General features: G+C 36.1%; 1 protein-coding gene across 1 annotated transcript in view; it reads right to left on the reverse strand.

Moving 5' to 3' along the window:
- Nucleotides 1-18,726: 18,726 nt before the first annotated feature.
- LOC126162880 (serpin B6-like) overlaps nt 18,727-23,812 on the reverse strand; it is a 282,449-nt gene continuing 277,363 nt past the window's right edge. The window contains exon 10 of the mRNA XM_049919674.1: nt 18,727-20,719. The gene's annotated coding sequence lies outside the window, so the exon portion shown is untranslated. The remainder of the gene's footprint in view (nt 20,720-23,812) is intronic.

Consider the following 23,812-nt stretch of genomic DNA (forward strand, 5'->3'; position numbering starts at 1 on the left):
TTTATGGGAATTATTCTGGAAAGTATTAATTCTATGAACGACTAACATTATTATGTTTTGTGGAAGTAAACGAGTTTCAAAAGAACACTTTAATTTTGCCCTGAGTTCCTCTAAGCTACAACTAATGGAAATAGTATGTATTAGGAAAAATGTAGTACATAAAGATAAGAATAGAAAATAAATTACTCGTGTGTCATAGACACCTGAAGTTTTCAATTATTAGTAAACCTGACTAAAACAGGGAATAAATGCTCATGTTGTAATAACAAAGTAAAGTAAGAAAAGAGTAGAGAAAATTAAATAAGTGAAAGATTGTGCAAGAGAGGACAGAGAATTGTTGCTCAAAGGGTAGAGGGTAACATTTCACATGGGAAAAATATATATATAAAACAAAGATGCTGTAACTTACTAAACGAGAAAGCGCTGGTTTATAGACACATTAAAAAACACACAAACACACACACAAATTTCAAGCTTTCGCAACCCAAGATTGCTTCATCAGGAAAGAGGGAAGGAGAGGGGAAGACAAAAGGATGTGGGTTTTAAGGGAGAGGGTAAGGAGTGATTCCAATCCTGGGAGCAGGAAGACTTCTCTTAGGGGAAAAAAAGGACTGGTATACATTGGTAAGTCACAGCATCTTTGTTTTTTATACACATTTTTACCACGTGGAATGTTTCTTGCTGTAACTTACCAAATGAAAGCGTTGGTACATTGATAGAGACAATAACAAACACAAACACACACACAAATTTCAAGCTTTCGCAACCCACAGTTGCTTCATCAGGAAAGAGGGAAGGAGAGGGAAACATGAAAGGATGTGGGTTTTAAGGGAGAGGGTAAGGAGTCATTCCAATCCCAGGAGCAGAAAGACTTACCTTGGGGGGAAAAAGGGACAGGTATACACTCGCACACACACACATATCCATCTGTCACTTTTTTCCCCCCAAGGTAAGTCTTTCCGCTTCCAGGATTGGAATGACTCCTTACCCTCTCCCTTAAAACCCACATCCATGATAGTCTAGATATGAGTGTAGGATGGTAAAATCCTACCTACTGCGCATCACATGTCTGTGTGTGTAGGTTTAAAATCAGCTGTGGGAAGAAGGCAGACGTGGTGGTAGAACGACACCGACAAGTACCTGTCAGGCAATCCATAGAGGTTTTAGCGCACGTGTAAGGAAGAACCATGGAGTTTTTATGCTGCTCTGTGCTTATTGTGTCATTGACTATTGTTATGTGAAACAAGAACAGTTGAAAAATGTTCAACAGTACAAGGTACTTACAGAAAGTTACATATGTGTTTTGAAAGTGTGAATTATATTTTGCATGAAAGTCAAATACATCGTTAACCAACAAAAGTAGAAAGAGGCTTAAAAGTTCCTGTGCCTAGCGCTATTCGACGGAGAAGAAGTCAAGAGATTCCCAGCAGCCAACTACCGCGTAAAGAAGAGGAGCTGCAAAATTCCAAGTATGTCACCTCGTAAAGAAGTGGAATGTGGTTTGGGGAAATAAATCAGTATAACCCACACCCACTCTCACACTTTTAAGTCATCAAAACTTAGACACCCCGTGCCAAAGAAGGGAGTTGCATGGTGTCCATATGTAGAATAATGTGCACTTGATGTTTGAACAGCATGGACATCAGACGCATCTCTGTAATTGTCAATGTAGTAGCAGACTGTCTTTTCTGTGTCAGCAGCATGTCAAACACTATCAAATTCACGTGAGTCACCAAGGCACAAGAGACTGACTGGGAACTCCAGAATATCCTCAAGGATACATTATCAGCCTTAGACTTGCAACTTATTAACATTCCTGATGTGGATAACAAATTATATTGACTTATCTACCAAAAAACCTCATCCATTCTTGCCAACTACATTCCGCAGATGTGCCTTTGCCAGCAGGCATAACTTGTGTCATCCTGACATCAGATCAACATTCTGCCTTGTTTCATAATGATTTTTTTGCCTGGAGTTCAAAAATACTGTTGAGGGTGGACTCACTTGTGTGGCAAGAGCCAGCAAAGCAAAGTTTTCCACCACATGCTTGCACCTATGGGGTCTTGTCAGACACAGCTACGTGATTTGTGCATGTACATATTGATGTTGTAAGCCTGTGGCCTCCATATGAGGATCAATGTTACATTCTGGCTGTGAATGAATGATTTACTCACCTGGCTGGAAGCAGTGCCAGTAGACAACATCTCTGCAGGTATCTTAGCTTCTATATTCATCTCAAGGCAGAGTGCTTGATTTGGTTGCCTGCTACACACCACAATGTACCACAGCGACCAGTCTGAAACTGGCCTGTTTGCTGAGCTGAGCAAATTCTGCATCACTTTTCACCACAAAACAAGTTATGACCTGGTCAGTAATGGTGTTATAAAACACTGGCACCATTCACTAAAGGAAGCACTCATGTCGTGATACCAATGGTCTTACTTGGTTTAATAAGTACCTACAAGCCTGGCTTAGATTCATCATTGGAGGAGCTGGTTTATGGTGAAGTACTATGCCTACTGGAAGAATTTGTAGATGCACACTCTATCCAACTTTCTGATGACAACCATAGTGATTTCATTCATCAGTTGAGAGAACACACATCCTGGATTCAACATCACCAGGCTTCACCCAGCACACATACTATTCAGTTTATTCACCATTGACCACTTACAGTGGAATAGGTCTGAACATTAAATATACAATTAACAATAACTTTACAGTAAAGTTTTTACAATTTAATTCCTTTTCTTTTTGGAATATTCTTATATACTAATGTCAATGATTATTTTAAAATATTCTGTTATATTATAAAATGGGTGTTTGAGTAACCAGTCATAAATCTTATGTTTGAAAATATTACTGGTCAGTGACCGAGCAGATGCTGGAAGTTTATTGAAGAGTTTTAAACTCATTATTTTGTGAGAGTTTGCAGTCTTTGTGAGTCTGTGTCTTGGTATGTCGAAGTCCAGTTTGCCTCTGGTGTTGTGGGGATGTATGTTCTCTCTGGTCTCAAACTCATTTAAGTTGCTTTTGACATAAAGCAGTGCTGTGTAGATGTATAGATTCACAACAGTTAATATCATGTGCTTGATAAAGAGGGGCGGTAGTGTTCCTTGGGCTTAACTTTGCTCATTATTCTGATTACCTTTTTTTTTTTTGAATTTTCAGAATTTCACTGTCAAAGAAAGAATGTCCCCATAACAATATGCCGTAGGAAATGTGTGACTGAAAGAGGCCAAAATATACCACCTTGAGATACTCATCAGTGACTACATCTGTCAGTCTCCAGATGAGATAGCACACTCTTGCTATTCTCTTGCAGATATGGCTAATGTGTTCCTCCCAGTTTAATTTTGAATCAATGTGGAATCCTAACAATTTTATTGATTTGCTTTCAACAGCTGTAGTTAAACCCAGAATTAGTTCTTGTGTTTTATCAGGATTACACTGGAGTTCATTAGAAAAAACCAATTCATTACTAGTTATAGTTTTTCCTGTGTTGCCTGATGCAGTTCTGTTGTGTCATGGTGTGTATTGAGCAATGTTGTATCATCTGCATAACACAAAATTGAATTTGCTCCTACATGGTACGATAAGTCATTAATTGCAATGATGAACAGAAAAGGACCTAGGACCGAGCCCAGAGGCTCTCCAGTCTAAACTTCCTTCAGCGAGGAGCATCTATTTTTAATTGATACAAACTGTCTCCTGTTACTTAAGTATGATTTGATTTCATCTAAAGATGGTTTGTGTATGCCATAAAATTCCAGTTTTGCAAGTAGGGTGTTAGATGGTATGCAGTCGAAGGCTTTGCTAAGATCACAAAGTACGACTGATACTAGATCCTTATTTTCGAATGCAGTTAACACCTGGTTAACAACTTCAGTGACAGCAGTAGTGGTATTTTTACCATGTTGATATGCAAACTGTCTGTTGGAGAGGAGATCATGCTTATCAAAATAGTTATTTAGTTGACTGTCCATTACATATTCAAAAACTTTAGAGAAAATTGTGACAAATAAAAACTGGTTGATAGTTTTGGGGCAGATGCTTATCTCCTTTTTGAAAGACTGGTATCACTTTAGCAGTTTTGAGTGCATCCGGGAAAACTCCAGATTCTAAACACATATTAAAAATGAAAGAAAGAGGTTGACAGATAAGGTGTATTATTTTTTTCATTACATAGTTAGAAAACCAATAACAGTCCATACTTTTGGAGTTGGTGAACCTTGCCACACAGCTTTTACAATATCCTCTGGGGTGACAACATTCCAGTGGAAAGTATAGCTCCTTGTACATCATGACCTGAGAACATGAATGCACGTCATGCTTAGTACAGATGGCATCAAACCCTCCCTTCAACCACCATACACAGATCCTCGTAGAGTACTATAGTGAGGAGCACACACCGTGACATATTAATAAATGGCAAACACTCTACGGTCTCAACCTCACATATGCATTTCAGCTATTGCAACCTACTGAGGTACCATGACTTTGCACCCCAGCACAGGCACCTATGCCACGCACAACATGTTCTGGATGACAAGTGCATTTCTTGGCATGCTTCCTGCAGGGCACTGTGCTTCCCCTGGGGGGAGGAGGGGGGGAGGCTGATGTAGCGATGATTTAGCATCAATTTTTGCCAAGTGAAGACAGCTGAGATTGAAGTCAGCTGCTGTGCTCATGCAAGCTGTCAAAGAGTTGATGCACCACCCACCAGAGGAGGTGCTTGGTTTTTTTGTGTTGTGCTCTGTGATGTTACAGCATTCTTTGACTGTTTATAGTTATGGAAATTACAAAGACTTTTTCTAACAATTAGAGGCAGTTAGTGTTTTCTTCAAGCTCCTCTATTGCCACAGTTTGCATTGTTATTGAAGTATCTGCTATCTGTCATCAATAAAGTTACTTACATAACTTATACATTGGCATTTTTAACTAGACACAATCTGGCCATAGTAGAACATGTGGTGGTATGTTCAGAGAGCCAACAACTAGAGACTCCACCAAAGTTAAACATGGGGAACTGTATTTTGATTTATAGTATAGTATTATCAGTTGTAACTGTAAAGCATGTGTTTCAATCAAGAAATGAGTTGTAAGTATATACTGTAGTTACTGTGGATTTGATAGCTAAGAGAAACACTAAATGCATTACATAATTTTGGAAGTAAAAACATGTAATAGGGTACTAAAAATTTTGAAATGATGGGAAATAACTGTAATATAATGAAATATGCTGACTCAGTTTTTACACAGCTTGTTTGATGGGACACATCTGATTATTTAAAAAGGAAGACAAGTAGAGATGGTTCATAATGAATTGGAAGTTGAAACCATAAGGTGTTTTGCTGGAGAAAGAAATGAATATTTTCTTGTTCTAATCAAATATTGAAAAACACTTTTACAAATTATCAGATTTAAGTATATACATGTATTTGTCATTATTTTGTCTGCAGTATATCAACTTCGTATAACAACAATAATAATGACTCCCCCAGAGGAATATGTTACTTGTTCCTATCCAAATTGTATCTCTCCCATTTAAAACAATGTTTTGTGATTATTTAGTGTTAAATGATGTTTTTTTGAAAGTAAATTTAATACTTCATGAATGATGTCAAATTTGCCTTCTAACATAATCCATTTACTAAATATTTTGTCCTAGGTATTAAAATGATATCTGAATAAGTCAAATCATGCAATTTTGAAGGTGGATCACACTTGGTATATTATCGACTCACAGTCAGCACTTGTATGATGATGGAAAAACTAAAATCGGGCTACAAACTAAAACTTTTGAGGTGAAATGTGATGTATGATAACAAATTTGAATTATTATTCTAAGGATATTATGTAATAAGTGCTACACAACAAGGAAACTAATCACACAGACAAGAAAAATATTGGTAATGATAGTAACATTTTCTGAAGGAATAACCAAATGAAATAAAAGTACTAGACTTGATCATAGCTTAACTATGAACACAATGGGTACAGAATGCTCTGTTACCTGAAGCTAATGGACTTAAGAACATTTTGAGATGATATACTCAAGCAGAGCCTTTGTGAGATGTTGATAGAAAAGGTAAAATGATAAAGATGTTGTATTTGATGATGCTGTTGTAATGATGTTGAGGGAATGTTGATGAACTTCCTGAAAAGGATAAAGTCAGGGTTATACATCTTTATTCGGTATTGTGATGTCATGTTTGATTGTGAAAGATAATCAATTTTTTTAAAATATAAGTAACTGGATAGGTAAAAAATCTACTCATCAAGCAGCAGCAGGAGAACACACATATAAAAGGTATTACAGTTTGCTAGCTTTTGGAGCCAGTGATTCCTTCTTCTGGCAGCACGGTTGAAGGGAAAGGAAGATGAGTGAAGGAAAAGGATGGGTAAGGTTTAGGAAAAGGGCTAGAGTTCAGAAACATTGTCGATAACTCCAGGTCAGTGGAAACTTATCAGATGGGATGAGAAGGAAAAGCTTTCTCTTGAAAGTTGATGTCAGGTATTCAAACCTGATACCCATTGACCTATGTATAGCTGGTAATGTCACCAGAAACTAATAAGTCATGATTTTTGTAGCTGATATTACAATGATGTAAAGGATATTCTACTAAGAGAAGATATGAAAAGAGTTTACACTCATGTAAAGGACATTTATTAAGCCGAGAGTGAAAAGGGCAGATACATTATAAATAATGGGATGGTGTAATACCAAGGACATGAAATGACTGATCATTTTATTGTGCCACTTGTATGTGTCTGTCTGTTTTATGTTATTGCATTGAAAATAATAATTAACCATGACAAAGTCAATGCATGTCACATACATTTCATGAGATCCTTAAAAAGTCAGTTGTCTCTTTTACATTTGTTAAAAACAGCCTTGGACAGCTCTATTATTTTGGAACTTGAGTTTTGTTCATATGTTCATGCTTGCAGAATTCTTGGTGGGCTATTGTAATGGAAGTGCTGAACACAGTTTTTTTGTGAAGTGTTGAAGTATAGTTAGTGAAGTATAATTAGTGAGAAATTTGATAGAGCCTTGCTGGATCTTTTCAAGCATATTATGGCATCGACGTACTTCCTTTGTGGAGGCCAATTCTATGAGCAGACTGAAGGAGTGGACATGGGTAGCCCCTTATCTCCAGTAGGGGCGAATCTGTTTATGGAGAAATTCGAGGATGAGGCACTTACAACTGCTGCCTACCAACCGACGTGTTTCTTCAGATATGTTGATGAAACATTCATCGTCTGGCCACATGGCAAGAGAAGACTGGATGAGATCCTGGAACATCTGAACACAAGACACCCCAACATCAAGTTCACCATGCAACTAGAGAGTGATGGTCAGCTCCCTTTCCTTGATGTCCTGGTAAAGAGGGAGGCAGATGGCACCTTAGGCCACAGTGTGTACAGGAAACCAATACCCACTGACTTATATCTACAGGCTGACAGCTGCCATCACCCAGCACAGAAGCAGGGAGGGCTGAGAACACTTATGCACTGAGCCAAAACACTCTCTGACCCAGACAGCCTGACAGCGGAATTAGAACATCTAAAAAGAGTGTTCACAGACAACGGATACTCCACCAGTGACGTCCGCAAAGCCCTCCATTCCACCAGACAACCTGAGGCAACAGGAGAGGAGCAGGAAGAAGAGTCCAGGAAAGTAGTCTTTCTACCATATGCTGGGCCTATATCTACCAAGGTCAGCAGAATCTTGAAGAAATACAATATGAAGAGTGTGTTCTGCCCACCTAACAAGATAAGGACGCTCCCTGGAACTGTCAAGGATGATTTAGGGTTAAGAAAACCTGGTGTCTACCATATATCATGTGAATGTGGGATGTCTTGCATCAGTCAGACTACCAGAACAGTTAAAATAAGATGTAAAGAACACCAGAGACATACCAGGCTACAACAGGTAACTAAATCTGCAATAGCACAACATTGTCTGGACCTTGAGCACACTATGGATTATGACAAAACCAGGATCCTGGCTCAGACCCCCCAATTCTGGGCTGATTAATGAATCAGTTGAAATCAAGATGGCAGAGAACTTGATCAACCGGGAAACAGGATATCAGCTTAGTACTGCATGGAATCCTGCTTTGGAACTACTACAGAAACAATGAGAGAAAGTTCCCTCCTCCAGGAATGAACTACAGATGTCCAAAGGCGTAAGTAACGGAACAGAATGGCATACGTGATACCAGGCGGCAGAAAGCTCCTGGGAGGGTGGCCATCATAATATGCAGCTCCATCAGCAGCTAGATGCCACAGGAAACGCACCTCACAGGTGCATACCGGGTTCAGAAGGCCAGGAGAATGGCTCGGCCACGAGAGAAACTCACTGCGGTTGCGGACAGCATAAGGAACCTCAACAGAGCCATGATAGTGCTAGGATTGGGCACGGACCCAATGCAGAATGCCTTGGGATGTCTGCTACCTCAGAAGAGAGCCGCAACAGGTGCGGACCGAAGATGCAGCACCTAGAGACTGATACCACTGCCAGAAATGGCCACAGTGGGCACAGATGGCATAGGGAGTGCCACACACCGCCCAGCATAAATATGGGACAAGGTCAGCTCATCAACCAGTCTCAGGGAACATGTGATGAAGACACCGAGTTACGACATCAAAATATCGTGTTGGGAACATGCGGACCACCGGCAAGTACACCCGATTTTACGAGATGACAACAAATCACCGTGAAAGTCTTAGAAATTATATAACATTGAATATATTGATTTTACATGTACATCTTTGTGTGTAAATTTTGTAATTGTCAGCAAGTAGTTGGAGTCTGTCATGCAATAAGTCTGAATCTGTTGGTCATGTTCACTCTATCGAGCTATAAAATTTTAGTCCTGAGTACTTATTTATGCAGAACTGAGATGCTGTAAAGCTACAGTATGTTTTGCTTGGTATTAAAGCAAACCTTATGTTATTAAAAAGTTTATGTAAAGAAAGTAACTTGCATCATAATATTATTTCAGCATACAGATTTCCAAGTTACATCCCAACCATGTCGTGCAGCAAGGAGAATCTGCCATATATATAAACAGCCAAACAACAAATTCAATGAGCATGAAGTTATGTAGAAATAATAAACTTTGATTATTCCGCCTGCAATTGCTCATACTAATTTGTATTCATCATGCAAATGCATGCAGATTCAGTAGTTTGAGAAGCCAGCTAATTTCTTTATTACTAGAATTACTGTAGTTAAAAGAGCAAGGGTTAGGTTAGACAGTTCACAAACTTCATGTAGACTGGTACTCAGCTGTCTTGGAATCCTAACTGTGCCATTCCTGATTATATAATCATGGGATTTGTTGTTAACAATAGTGACTCGTTCAGAAGAAACAGCAACAATTGTTTGGTGAACATTAGAAAGAAATATGCTATGCTTTTGGTCAACACTTGCTTAAGTATGATACAGAAGAGTGTGCACTATTCAGCAGGTTTCATTTTCAAAACAGATTTTCAGCAGAACGTAAGAAATTGCATGATAAACCCCAAGTACTCAAATACAAATTGAAAGGTTTTCTTGTGGCACACTACTTCTATCTCACACATGTGTTCCTAGCAGGGATTGGGAAATTATCTCTGTAATGAGTTTTCTATTCATATACTCTGTTATTCTTCAAAAACCCAGCTATTGCAATTTAAAGCCAAGCAGTCTAAACAAATAATACTCAGATAATCCACAAAACTCGGTAACTAAAGGAAGCAGATCCTGTAAAACTCTTGGGAAAACTGGCATACTTTGCTCACTTTTTACTCTATTGTCGTAAGGTATCACATTTTGGGTAAGTCCAGAGACCAAGAGAAAGTTTTTAGAGTGCAAAAGCATGTAATAAGACTAATTTGTGTTGTAAATTCTGGAAGAGCATGCTGAAACCTACTCAAAAAATTTAATATACTCTCTACTGTTTCTCAGTATATTCCTTAAAGAAATATTGTCATACATGATACATGTCTTTCTCCACCCATAGCTCAGTGCCCAATGTCAGTACTAGGAATAAACACAATCTATGTTGTTGTTGTGGTCTTCAGTCCTGAGACTGGCTTGATGCAGCTCTCCATACTACCCTATCCTGTGCAAGCTTCTTCATCTCCCAATACTTACTGCAACCTACATCCTTCTGAATCTGCTTAGTGATTCATATCTTGGTCCCCCCCTACGATTTTTACCCTCCACGCTGCTCTCCAATGCTAAATTTGTGATCCCTTGATGCCTCAGAACATGTCCTACTAACCGGACACAATCTATGTAGATTCTAAATCACTTAACATGGTCCAAGAACCAGATCCAACATTCGGGAACACACATTTTCAATAAGTTGCCAGTAGCCATTAAGAGCCCCACAGCTTCTCGCAGTGGTAGCAATGGTTCCTGTCAGATTTTTGTGGTTTGGCTAGCACTTAGATGGGTGATCATGTGAGTCAGCCACATGCTGTTAGTACATGGGTGCACTCAGCCCTTTTTAGTCCAATTGATGAGCTACTTGACTGAGAACTATTAGTTCTGGACATGACAACTGACAATGGCCAGGAGACTGGTGTGCAGACCACATGCGTGTCCATATGCATTGATGCCTATTGGCATGATCATTGATGAAATATATGGAAGAAACAAATGGGAAATAAGGGAGCTGGAGATGAGAAAAAATTGCTGTAATATGAGAGATCCTGGGAAATAAAGAAGAGTTGGACACCCTACTTGTCATGGTCATCACATATTGTGCACTTGGCAAATAAGTTAAACAGCCTGGCATTTACTATGAAAATTTTAGCCAGTGCAGCCAACATGCATACAAGAAAAATAGTGTGTGCCATAATTACTTTGAGTACGTGGTGAGTTATGGAAGAGTACACTGCATTTGCACACAAAGTCCAATACTGACTTGTCACCCACTATTAAGAGATTTGGGTGTATTAAGTGTTCTGCCCCTGTACATGTATGAACTAATTCTTTTCATACATAGCAATCCTGATCCATTTGTTTTTTTTTCTTTTTTTCAGCATATGGAATAGAATAAATAAAGCCATGTTCTTCATTCCTGCCCACTGCACACAGTCATTTCCCAAACTCAGCAGTAGATGAGAATGAGGATTTGTAATAACTTAAAAGACAAAAATATAAACAAGATTGAGAGTAGTTTGCTGGAGAGAAAATTGCACAGCATTAGTCTAAAAATGCTATTACTCAGCAGAGGAATTTTTGAGTGATTATATTCTTATTTGAGCACAATACAGAGAAAGAGACTGCACTATGTAAACCTATGAACAAATTTCTTTGAAAAGAATTTAGCTTTTGTGTATTATAGCTAGATTGTACAAAACCAAAACACCATAAAACAGCATTTAGTATAGTAGAATGTTGTTGAATCATCTGTACTATTAATAACAGGTTTAATTAGTATGTCATGAGACAATGACCTTCTGATTCTGATTTTATGTGTTTTATTAAGTATTTAATTCTTTGTTCATAATTTTTTCTAAGTGGCATTCTGTAAATTATACATTGCCTCATTCCATGACCAAGTAGCTTTGGTGTGGTTCATTGCAACTTGATAAATAAATAAATAAGTAAATATAAAGGAAACAAAGTCACACTCCATGTGATGTGATTTATAATTTAGGAACACTGGCAAAAATCTAAATTAGAATACAGGCATGCAAATTTGAGCTTTACTCTACTAGAGTACAATTCAGGAGCAGTCATGAAAACAACACTATGTATCACTGAAAAAGTAATAACTGGAGTGACTTAAAATTATTCTGTACCAGTGGTTCACTCCAGTCAAAATACTTTTAGCTAGTTACATACTTCTACATTTTCAGCTAAATTATAACTAAGTTGGATAAAGTAATACCTTTATTTCATTTTAAAATGGGTGCTGTTTTCATGTTCCTTTTCTGATTTTATACATTTGTTTTCTACAATCTCTCTCACTTTGAAGTCAAATTCTGTCAGCACTATGCCTACCTTTGGATCTAATTTTAAACATCCTTACTTAATATAAATAAACAAATTTACTTTTAGAGGTGTAATTGTTTCCATTACTGAGTGAGCATAACCTGTTAATGTTTGTAATTTCAGAAGTATCAGCTTGGGAGGCTGAGTAATTCAATACACACAATTTTTTTCTCATGTAATTTTAAAACTTGGTTTCAGGTGTATAACAGGGTGGTCATTAGTATCTGCCCAAAAAAGATTTAAAACAATCACACAAGTTAAATTAAGTTAGTATTAACAAAGTAAAATTTCCAATAAAAAGTAATGAAAATATTACAGACTGGAAAGTACACTAAATAATGATGCAGAGCTTTACAAGTTGCTCATACTCTCATGTTTTGAGCCATCCAGCTGAGTAAATTAAATACTCCTACATAACAGTTTAGTTATGTGTTAGAAAACATGCAATAATTTAAAGAACACTCCATACTTTGTGTGTAAACCCTCATCATAAGGTACAACGCTACATATGATGCTCTAACAAAATGATGTGCATTCAAGTGAGTAAACAACAAGCAGTGATATAGAAAGAAATGTTAAAATAAAACATTTTCCTTTACCACAATTTATGAATGTAATTAGGCTGTGCGTGAACTGTTGGCTCCACAGGATACAGCTTTCTGCTGCAGGTTGTGTTACATGCTTCATGGATTGGCAGTTAGCTTTGATGGTTGGTAGTCCATGGGTCACCTGTTCAAATTCAGTCACCAGCAAATTTTTGATATTTAGTATTTATCATTTCTGGAAGATGCACAAAATTTCTTATGTTTGTGACATCTACATATTCTGGAATATTCAATGTTTTTATAAATAGCAGCACTCTCTGTCCATGTGTTCAGTTTTGTACTGTCTGTATATTGGTGTCAGCATGAACATGCTATCACTGCTAAGTGTTGTACTTCACTGATGACCCTGTTTTTGTCTTTGGTCTTGGGAGTGATCAGAACATGGCATTGTAAGAACTGTGAACCTCAAAACATCTTCATTTCTGTGGCTGCAATTAAGCAATGTAAAAGCTATTGCCTACATTGTCTAACCTATTCACCTTTGGACAATGTAAAATTTTAATGTTTGTTGCAAACCTAACTTTAACAGTGAATGGGTTTGGATCACCATTCTTCAGCCATTTAAAGAGCTATAATAATAATAATAATAATAATAATAATAATAATAATAATAATAGCTTTATTCAACATCGAATGGTACACTGCACATGTACAAAGAAACAGTAATGATTAAAGTTATTCTTCTGAATATGTCATTAATTTACAACAAAATTACAATAAGATGTTTACTGATTTCTATTCACATAATTTCACAAAACATTTGTTGTTCTTCATATAAGTATGGTGATGGATTAGAACTTGAATCTACATTTCAGTCATAAAGTTGTAAATAATTATTTGACTTTATCTACTTTCATGATGTCCATTACATCTTCTTCAAAATATTGGCACAGTCATCCTGAGGTATGGATTATTCCTATGTAGAGCAAAAGGTTATTGTCTATTAATATTAATAATTAAAAATGCAGAAGCCTATATTCACAATTTATCACATTTATTGCACATTTACAAAACATGTAATTCAAGCAAGCAGTCATATTAACAATATGTCATGTGCAATACAAAAGCTGCCTGCCATCTTTAACATCTTGACAAAAAATTCAAACTCTTGACCCACCAAAAAGGTAGAATAAAGTTACCATAAATGCCCATCTCAAACTGCAAAGTGATTTAAATTTAAATATCGATCTCTACATCCTAAGGTAAAGGTTGTATGTCATTAATATTTTATAAAATTTACGTTACACATATTTTCAAATTATAATAAAAAAATTACATAGGTAATAAAAATAACAACAATAATAAATTCCATACGTTTTTCTCAAAATTAAAGAAAAATATGTTCAATATAACTTTCAGAGGTTCAATTCTTATTTTCAAATAACTTTTTATTACATGTTATTATATTTGTACTTGTGCAAAACAATGCTTTACAATTATTTAACCAAAAACATTTATGATTTTCAAAGGACAGCTGTGTACCAAGTACTATGTTTATTTGAGTGTATTGAGAAGTACAATACATATAGAAGATGAGCCATTGACCTGTTTCATTACAGCAGCTTCCCAAGAATTTTATAAGCATGAAATGTGAGAAAAATTCTGATATATACATAATGGAACTGACAAATGTTTGATTTTGGTGAATATTAAGAAAATATTTTTTTGAAAAATAATTCCTTAAAACAAAGTATACTTAACATGTGTAAGTGTTGTGGCTACAGTGACATTTAGCTCATAAAAATTACGTAAATACTGAACTAATTATGTTTTCAAGAAATGCCTTTAGCAACCTAATAACTGTACCAACAAAGAGTTGCAATACAATGTAGACAAAAGATTTATTTTCATTATCTCTGTTATCACAATATATGTTTTTATGTTCAACAATACTAGATGTAATCAATATATTTCACATGGTTATCAGATTCACAGCAAGTACATTATTAACTTTCAGCATATTTTCTGATACAAATATATACTCTTTAACATGAATAAAAATGACACACCACAATTCAGAATACAGTTCCCTAACCCTGAGCCCCATCTACGAACTTCCAGTATGCTGGAATAGTTGTGGATCAGAAACATCTGTTAATCAGTACAACGAAAAACCAGTACAAAGTTGCAAATTTCACCTTTTCTTATTCATGCAGTGACTAGTTTCTGGCCAGGACCCATTTTTAAGTCATTGTCACATAGTCAAAAATGGAATTTTCAAAAATGTAAAAACCATGTCACAAATAATTGGTTTTTCATTGACCTAAGCCTCATCATCTACATCATCATCATCAACAACATCAACATTATTATCTCATCATCAAAAGCATCATCATTATTGAATTATCCCTCATATCAGCATCTCAACATTGAATGATGACCCTCAAAATGTATAGACCACTTCAGCACATAATTCTCAACTTATCATCTTGACATTACAGAAGTATTCTGAACATAGTATATCTACACTCAACCTATGATCAATCCACTACATGTTCACAGTTTCTTAAAATCTATCTTACATATCTTGTCTAAAACAACACACCCTTCTCTAGACAACAACTTTCTTAAAGAAAGATGTTATTGGAATAATAGACAGTAAAACTTGCTCAAAATGGAATCGCATGGGACTAAAGTAATCTTCCAAATTAGACTAGTTTCCAGATTATACAGAACTCACTAGCCTATCATAAACAAAAGTGTATATTTGTAATTATGCACAAAATTATGTACCTTCACTCTTCCACAGTAGATGTTCATTTACTGTATATGGCACAACAGAACACTAGATTATTACGCAAACTAATAAATAATGTAGCATTTACTTATTTCTCTTCTAACTTTTTAAACTTCTTTTATTGTTGTGTGTAATAGGCTTACATATTATTCCCATGATTATTTGCTTTACATTTCACTTTGTTCAACACATATTTACTGTAAAAACTTTTTTCCTGCACAATTTTTTGCACTATACAACAATTCCAACACCTTGGGAGAATCTGTGTGTGCTGCAAATTGCATAACATTGTTTATGCATGCAACACCTTCTTCAGGTATATTAATTATTCTAGGGACATCATGTCGCCCCTCTCTTTCTTCCTGATCATCTTCTGTGTTGCAGAATTATATTAAAACTGTGGCTGAAATAAAAGTGGAGTGAGTTGATAGAAAGTCATCTATCCCACTACATGAAATGTTTCACACTTGAATTAATTCAGCAATTGCTGCAGCATTTTTTTGAGCTTTAATGGCCAGGGAAGTGTCTTGTTCTTGACCTCCAAACCCTGCTTCATTAAAGCACTTGGTAACAGTTTCAGGCTTTATTTCCCTTACTGCCAAGCCAATCCAGTTTACTGCATCCAGGACAGAAACTGACTGTGCAAGACTAAATGCACTTTCACCTTCTTCATCACTAAGAACAACAGACTGCATCAGTAATCACCTTTAATGGGTCTTGAATGTGTAAATAACACCCTGGTCCATGGGTTGTATGAGACTGGTTGAATCTGGCAGGAACCAATCCAATTTCAGGTTTGATAACTTGTCTTTTGGGTGGCAGATTACATTGTCCAGGAAAAGGAGTACTTTTTCCATTTTCGCTTTGAAAAAGGCCAGCTATTCTTCCATAAAACTACACATACCATCCATGCCTTTTTATTGCTTCGCAATGTGAATGGAAACTTACCTATATCTATATTTTTGAAACAATGTGGTTTTGCCACCAATTCAATCATCGGTGTCTCTCCATTTCACCTAACATGTTTTCACACAGCAGTTTTCCATTATTATTGATGCACGCAGACACACCCTGGAACATCATCATGCACCTATGTCACAGTGTGTGTTCCATTAAACCGTGGTTTTATGCAGCAAAGTCAAGCATTCCAAAGAAATGCTCCACCTGCATTATTTTCTGTCAGTTTCAGTAAACTAGTAGCACTTTGAATGATAACATGGTGTCAATACTTTAAGTGATAAAATGATGTCTAACACAAATCACTTGTTGGAACACTTAAAGAAAGGTTAAGGGAATTGAGGTGAGTGTGAAAGACAAATTATATGAAATAATGTTTTGCTTCAAATACAGTAAAACATAAATTTATGATACTTTAAGAAGCAAGAATACAATACTTGATGAATGGATGAAAGGGAATGGGCAAATGAAAAGAATGGAATTGAAGACAACAAATGAGGAAATTAATGAGATAGTGTGGGAATGGTTAGTAAGTGTGCTGGCAAAAAACTTACCTTCGACATTTTTCCGCCAGTGCAATTTTCTCCTCAAATTGCAAGAGATTTTGAAAGCAGCGAGCAAAATAACAGTTCTGTTTTGTTGGCACTGAATACATCTTTCAGGTCGTAATTCACAATTAGGTCGTACAATATTGTCTTATATTCTGTCGCTACACTTTCCTGCACATCCCTAGCTTCCCACACACTTGACTCAACACATTGTTGTGCCTAGCTATGAAACTGTCCATGCATCCTGTGGATGCCTAAAACTCTATATTTCCAAACTCTTTAGTGACTCTCAAAGCTCACTCTACCATATGGATACGAAGGTAAGTTTTTTGCCCATGCACTTAATAATCATTCGACACTATCTCGTTAATTTATTCATTTCCTGTCTTCTCTGACATTCTTTTCATTTGCCCATTCCCTTTCATCCATTCATCAAGTATGTTATCCTATTTTCTTAAAGTATCTTAAATTTGTGTTTTACTCTATTTGAAATGCAACATTATTTCATGCAGTTTGTTTTTCTCACTTGTCTTAATTACATTAATCCTTTTGTCAAGTGTTGGCAGCAAATACTTTTCGTTCGACATCATGCTATCACTTAAAAAAATATTTACATCATGTTATCGTTCAAAGTGCTACTAGTTAACTGAAACTGGCAGAAAATAATGCAGGTGTTGCATTTCTTTGGAGTGCTTGACCTTACAGAGTAAAACCATTCTTTAATCGAACACCCGCCTCTTTCACTATGACAATTGCTGGAGAGTGTTTGTAGGTCCATGACGATGTTCCATGGTGTGTCTGCATATGATGTACCTACACTGTGCATTGTTCCACAGAGTGACATGGTTTGATGGCTCCACCTGCAGTGTCACACTGCACCAAACCTCTTTTTGTCAGTTTTGTATTGCTTCACAGCAATGTCAGGGCTGTATAGTCTTTGTGTTAAAAGCAGTGTTCTTGTACTGTCATGAATAATTAATGTACATTCTAATACGTTAGTACTGTAGAAGCACTTATCTACATTATACAATGGATTATTAATTAAGTCTTAAAATTTGCATTCTGTTTCCACATTAGGCACATTCTGCTTTATACAAAAGATCACCATATGAAAGTATATTGAATGCATAATGAAATGCTTCTACAGTTTGGGCAGATTTCCAAATTATACACATTCCACTTTGATCAAGTTTTACTGTAACAATAATTGTTAGTATGTATATAATTTCTGCTTTAAGTTCATGGTTCAAAATTCTAATCAATGCTCATGCTTTCTCACAGCAATTCAAAAGCTGACGGTAAATCTAAAATGTGACAATAATATCTAACAATTCTGATTTATGCCTCAGTAATTTATTTTGAAACAGATACAAAATTTTCTCAAATATGGTGCAACAGTCGCAGAATACCTTCAAAATCATACATAATACAAAAAATCCATCTACATAAGATTTCTATGAAAACAAAGGATTTCTGAACAACCTTTCAGACTAGATGAATAGTTCGATGGCAAAAATCTGATATGTAACACAAATATCCATTCAAACAATGGAAAGTTCAGGATGGAATAATGACAATGTTACGAAAGGGATAGACTGCTACCGACCATATAGCAGAGATTTGCTGGGATAAGACTGTGAGCAACTGCGCATGATGGGAGAAGCAATCTGGGTAGTGGGGTACGGAGGAGGCTAGGGTGGGGAGGGGGAGGGAGAGCACTGGGTATGGGTGAGAGATGGAAAGTGTTGTTTGTGGGAGCATAAAGGGACAAGGTGGAGGGAGAGTGGGGTAACTAGAACTAGGTGCAGTCGAGAGGTTAGACAGCAAAGGGGGGGGGGGGGGGGGAGTAAACAAACTGTGTTAGTACTTGGTACTTGTGGAGGAGAAGGCTGTGGAGTGGGAACAGGAAGGAGATAGGTGGGTAAGGACAATGATTAATGAAGGTTGAGACCAGAAGGGTTATGGGAATGTAGGATATATTGCAGGGAGAGTTTCCACCTGCACAGTTCAGAAAAGCTGGTGTTGGTAGGAAGAATCCATGTGGCATAGGCTGTGAAGCAGTCATCAAAGTGAAAAACACTGTCTAGGGCAGCGTATTCAGCAACTGGTTGGTCCAGCTGTTTCTTGCCCACAGTTTGTCATTGGCCATTCATGGAAACAGACAGTGTGTTGGTTGTCATGCCCACATAGAACAAAGGTTTGAGGTGAGCAGTTAAAGGTTAATTACAACTGTATTTGTCAGTGCCCAAAAGCAAAGGAGGCAATCTATCATTAAAATTATATAATAACTGGTATGCAGATGACTAGTAAACCACAACAGGTTGGGAAAATGATAAAAATAATGATAGAAGAGAAAAGCTCACATTTAGTTCTTGAATAGTGTTATGATGAGAGGGGGAACTCTTCCTAGTAAAACATATACTGGATGCCAGTTTCTGAAAAATACGAAATTACTTTTCCTTTAGCTCATTATGCGCTGTGTGCACTATTACTTGTACAGTCGTGTTGCACTAGTTTCTTTAATGCTTAGTTAGTTAGTTAGTCGTCAGAGTAATGAATAAAAGATCAACAGTGGATCACAGACATGTGAAGAGAGGAATAAAAAATGAACCAAATGAAACAGACAGAACTATAACAAATCACATGTGCTTGTACTTAATATAGATAACAAAATTTCTTTCACTTTTTTTGAGATTTTTATTATGAAAACAAGAACTTCAGTCAATTTTATTCGCAATAAAACTAAAAATTCATGTAAAAATGGCAGTATCCTTTCTTACAGAACTGCCACTTTTCTTGTTACCAAACACTTCAAGTATGACATAAGTGAAGAATTAGTAGTTGAAAACCACTAAAGCAAATGACATTGTCTGAGCACACCATCAATTACAAATTGCAGAAAACATTACTGTGAAATTTAAAATATGACTGAGTTGGTGATGGATGCAGAACCATATGATACCACATGAACCCTAAATTTCAATACCAATATTATGTACAACAGCAACCATAAATTATGTAACCAATGTCATGAACAGCACTTGCTAGGTGTGAACCTTGTTTATATGTGAATCTGTAACAGTATCAACTTTAATGCACTTATATTTCATATTTAAGTAGGTTAGGTGTCACACAGCTCATTTAATTATGTAATTAGTTGTTTTCAAAATAACCTAATTATTGTCAACATTTAAACATTCTTGTTTTTTAACTGTGATAATCTTATACAGCAAAAGTCACATGTCCAGTAAAACACAACTCATATTAGTAACAATTCAAATATTAGTTAACAATATTACTGTCAAGGATAATTTGTCAAGGATTATTTGTACAGTTTGTAATATTATTACCCGAAGAAACTCTTTATATAATTCTGCAATTTAGGCCACACAGAACTGGCAGGAAAACATATAAAGTTTAACTGTAATTTGAGGAAAAAGATGTTTTGTAATAATGGTATATTATGTAAACTGTTACTGGTATTGTATTCAAGTGACAAGGCAAAAGCCACTTGGCTCTCAGTTTGCTCTCAGTCTTGCATGTGTTTTTGTAGTGCAGTCTTATACCAGTATTTGTAATACACACTCTGTATCAGTTTAATTTGCAAAGCTCATCATTACATTCAAAAGACTGTCTTGACTTCTTCTTTCAGTATTCGTAACTGCCAATCACCATCTGAGATACATGGCCAGTTGAACCATAGCAACAGGTCTTGAAAATTGACAGTTATTATAAAAATGCAGATTTACACCCATTGTCAAAGCAGCATTATAGCAGTTAAGTGAGCTGCAGCAGTCAGTTTACAAACTCAACTGCAAGAGGTTTTTCTTGTGCTTAACCAAAAGTCTCTTGGTGAGGACTATTGCTGCAATAAGAAGTATTTCAATTAAACACTGGAAAATTTATTAAAAAGCATGTTTACTATAGTGTCATGGAAATTGAGGAGTGTTGTAACACAATACAGTGGTGGGATCCAAATTCAAAACCTTAACTTGAATTGTATGAAAACATTCGAAACATTCAATATTAGAGTTCTTTCACTGTGGTCTATATAGGACACAACATGACATGGAACAGTTGAGAGTACATGGGTTAGCGACAGTGGGGCCCTGAACTGAGCCTGGCATTAAGTCCACTTACTGGTGTCAAATTCTCTCTATTTCCTTTCCTGTCACCCTCTATTGGCTAACTCTTGTTATTTCAACCCCAACAGTATTAGGTTTTGACACCTGAGGGAGTATTTTGTTTTCCATCCTAAACTCAGCTCTTCAAAGCTGCTGCATTACAGAACAGGGTTTTGAATCACCAAAGGATAAGGGAAGAAAACCATGAAGAAAACATAAGTGCATTCTGACGCCCTGCAGGATTAATGGTGCAGAAGTACCAAAGGCTAGGAGATATCAGAACTCCATAACTGGTGGGACAGTTTGGGCTCCTGAGCTGTAGTGAAAGAAGCCTGCCAAGGGAAATGAAAATCTCAAAAACAAACCCACTGACAGCCAGGTCAGTGACCTAGTTGAGAAGTTATTTCAATGCTCAGAGTATCAGTATTGTGCCTCAGAAAGGACTGACTATAAATATGACAACCAATGCTAGGAACAGGTTTAAGAGATGGAAAAAAACATATTCTGTGAATTGTAGTATGGGACATAAAATCCTTTAATAACAAAGATTACGAGCTTACAGAAGAACTAAAATATCATGGAATCTCAATATGTGTTCTCCAAGAGACAATAAAGACAGGCAAAGGGTAGAAGGAATATGACCAGCACCTACTCATTTATAGCAGCGCTGAGAAGGAGACAAGAGGTACAGCAGGAGTAGGGATACTTATCCACAAAAAACACAAAGATCTTATTGAGAATTGCAGATAAGTCTTTGAGAGAATAGTTTTACTAAAGCTGTAATGTGCTCATCACAAACTGAACATTATCTCCCTGTACAGCCCAGTGAATTGTAAACCTGGAACAGAAAGAGAGACTTTCTATGAGCAGTTACAAGAAGTCATCAATCTGATACCTTTAAATGAACTTCCAGTCATAATGGGGGATTTTAATGCCCCTTTTGGAAATAGTGACATCCCTGGAGTTAAACAATGATTTAATGAAGACTATCTAAATGATAATGGTGAGATTATGATCAATGTATGTTCAAGTCATGAACTGAGAATAAATAATACTTGCTGTGAACTCACAGAGAAGTACAAACACACTTTTCAGAACACAAGAGGTCATAAATCTACAACAGATTACATTGTTACAAACAGTAACATCCATCCTCAGTCAGAGCTAGATGTCAGGACTTTAAACTCTGCCAAAATAGGGAGTGAACACAACCCACTCATGAGAAAAGTGAGATTTCATATAGGAAGGAGCAAAACTGCTAAATAACCAACTTCAAAAGAAGAAAAAAATAATACAGAGTCACTATGGAATGAATCTACAAAAATTTTATATCAGAGACAATTAGCATAAAAAATAAAAGAGAAACCCATTAATGCAGTGGATAATGTAGATCAAGCTTGGAAAAAAATAAAGAAAGTATTGAAGCGGCAGCTCAAGAAACACCAGGTACAAGTGTTTTAGAGCAAGAGAGGAAAACAAACAGATTACCATGGTTTTGAAAAAAGGTTAAACAAATGTGTAAAAACAGAGATGTGCCTATTTGAAATGTAAAACGCTCAAAACACAAGGGTCTTATGAAGATTACAAAAGAACTCATAAAGAGACAAAATCACTAGTGAATTGTTATAAACAGAAACACTGGGAAACTTTTTCTAAAAGTTTTGAACATTACTTCTGTTGGTTGCAGGAACAAATTTGGAGAATGATACAAAAGCAGAGGAAAGAATTAAATCAAATTTTGAAAATGAACAACATAAATGAAAAATGATGGGTCAAATATTTAGCAGATATGCATAAAGGTAAAAAAATCAACAGAACATGAAGAGATATCAGAGATCAGTATACAAGTAAATGACGATGTAACCATTTGACATGCAGAGGTAGAAGAAGCCATGAATATATTAAAAAGTGGGAAGTCTCCAGAGAAAGACAGAATCCCCAATTAATTACTGAAGTATGGTCGATATCCAGTAATTGAAAAATTAACCAAGTTGGTTAAAAATTGATTTGACTTAATCTGATTTTTTTTTGTCCTGTTCATCACATATTGTACAAAGAGTGTACTAGTAATATTGGACAAGTGAAGTAAAATAATACAAAATTACGTGAGAATTTTATGTATCATACAAATACTTATTTCCTATGAACAATTTGTTGGGGACAATATTGCCATCTGCATTTTACTGGTATTAGTTTAAGTGAATGCTTAAAATAGCAGAATGAATGGAAGTACACATTTTTATCCCAGTGCCACAAATAAATTAATAAATTTACATTTTGTCATTATGATTTAAATTAAAATACAAAGTTTTCATATTCATTACATAAGTAAGTTCAATGCATACCTAATAGTGTAGAATAAACTGTAGTACACATTTTAACCTATGACATAAATAAAGTTACATTTTATCATTATAATTTATGTTAGGAATGCTCAATTTCATCTTCATAACATAAGTAAAGATTTCGTTTTAAGGTTGGTTTGTTTCCTAAGTGGTTTCCTTTATTTTTACTCAACAGGGTGCCTTATTACTCTAGAAATTCATTCATTTTATAAAAAGTTTGTTCTCTTGGGAATGTTTTTAGTTTCCTTTTGAATACCTGTATGTTATTAATTTCCTTTTTTATATTGATGGAAAGCTTGTTGTATACTTTTATTCCTGACTCAGTTACTCCCTATGGACTTCTGTGAGACTTGCAGAGTCTCACTGGAACTTTTTCCCCTGTCCTGTCTTACGCTTGTGAATGTCACAGTTTTACTGGAATAATTCCTTATTGCTGGCTACAATCATCATTAGTGAGTACATATATTGATTTGTAACAATAAATGTCCT

The sequence above is a fragment of the Schistocerca cancellata genome, chromosome 2 (assembly GCF_023864275.1).
Source record: "Schistocerca cancellata isolate TAMUIC-IGC-003103 chromosome 2, iqSchCanc2.1, whole genome shotgun sequence".
Lineage (NCBI taxonomy): Eukaryota > Metazoa > Arthropoda > Insecta > Orthoptera > Acrididae > Schistocerca > Schistocerca cancellata.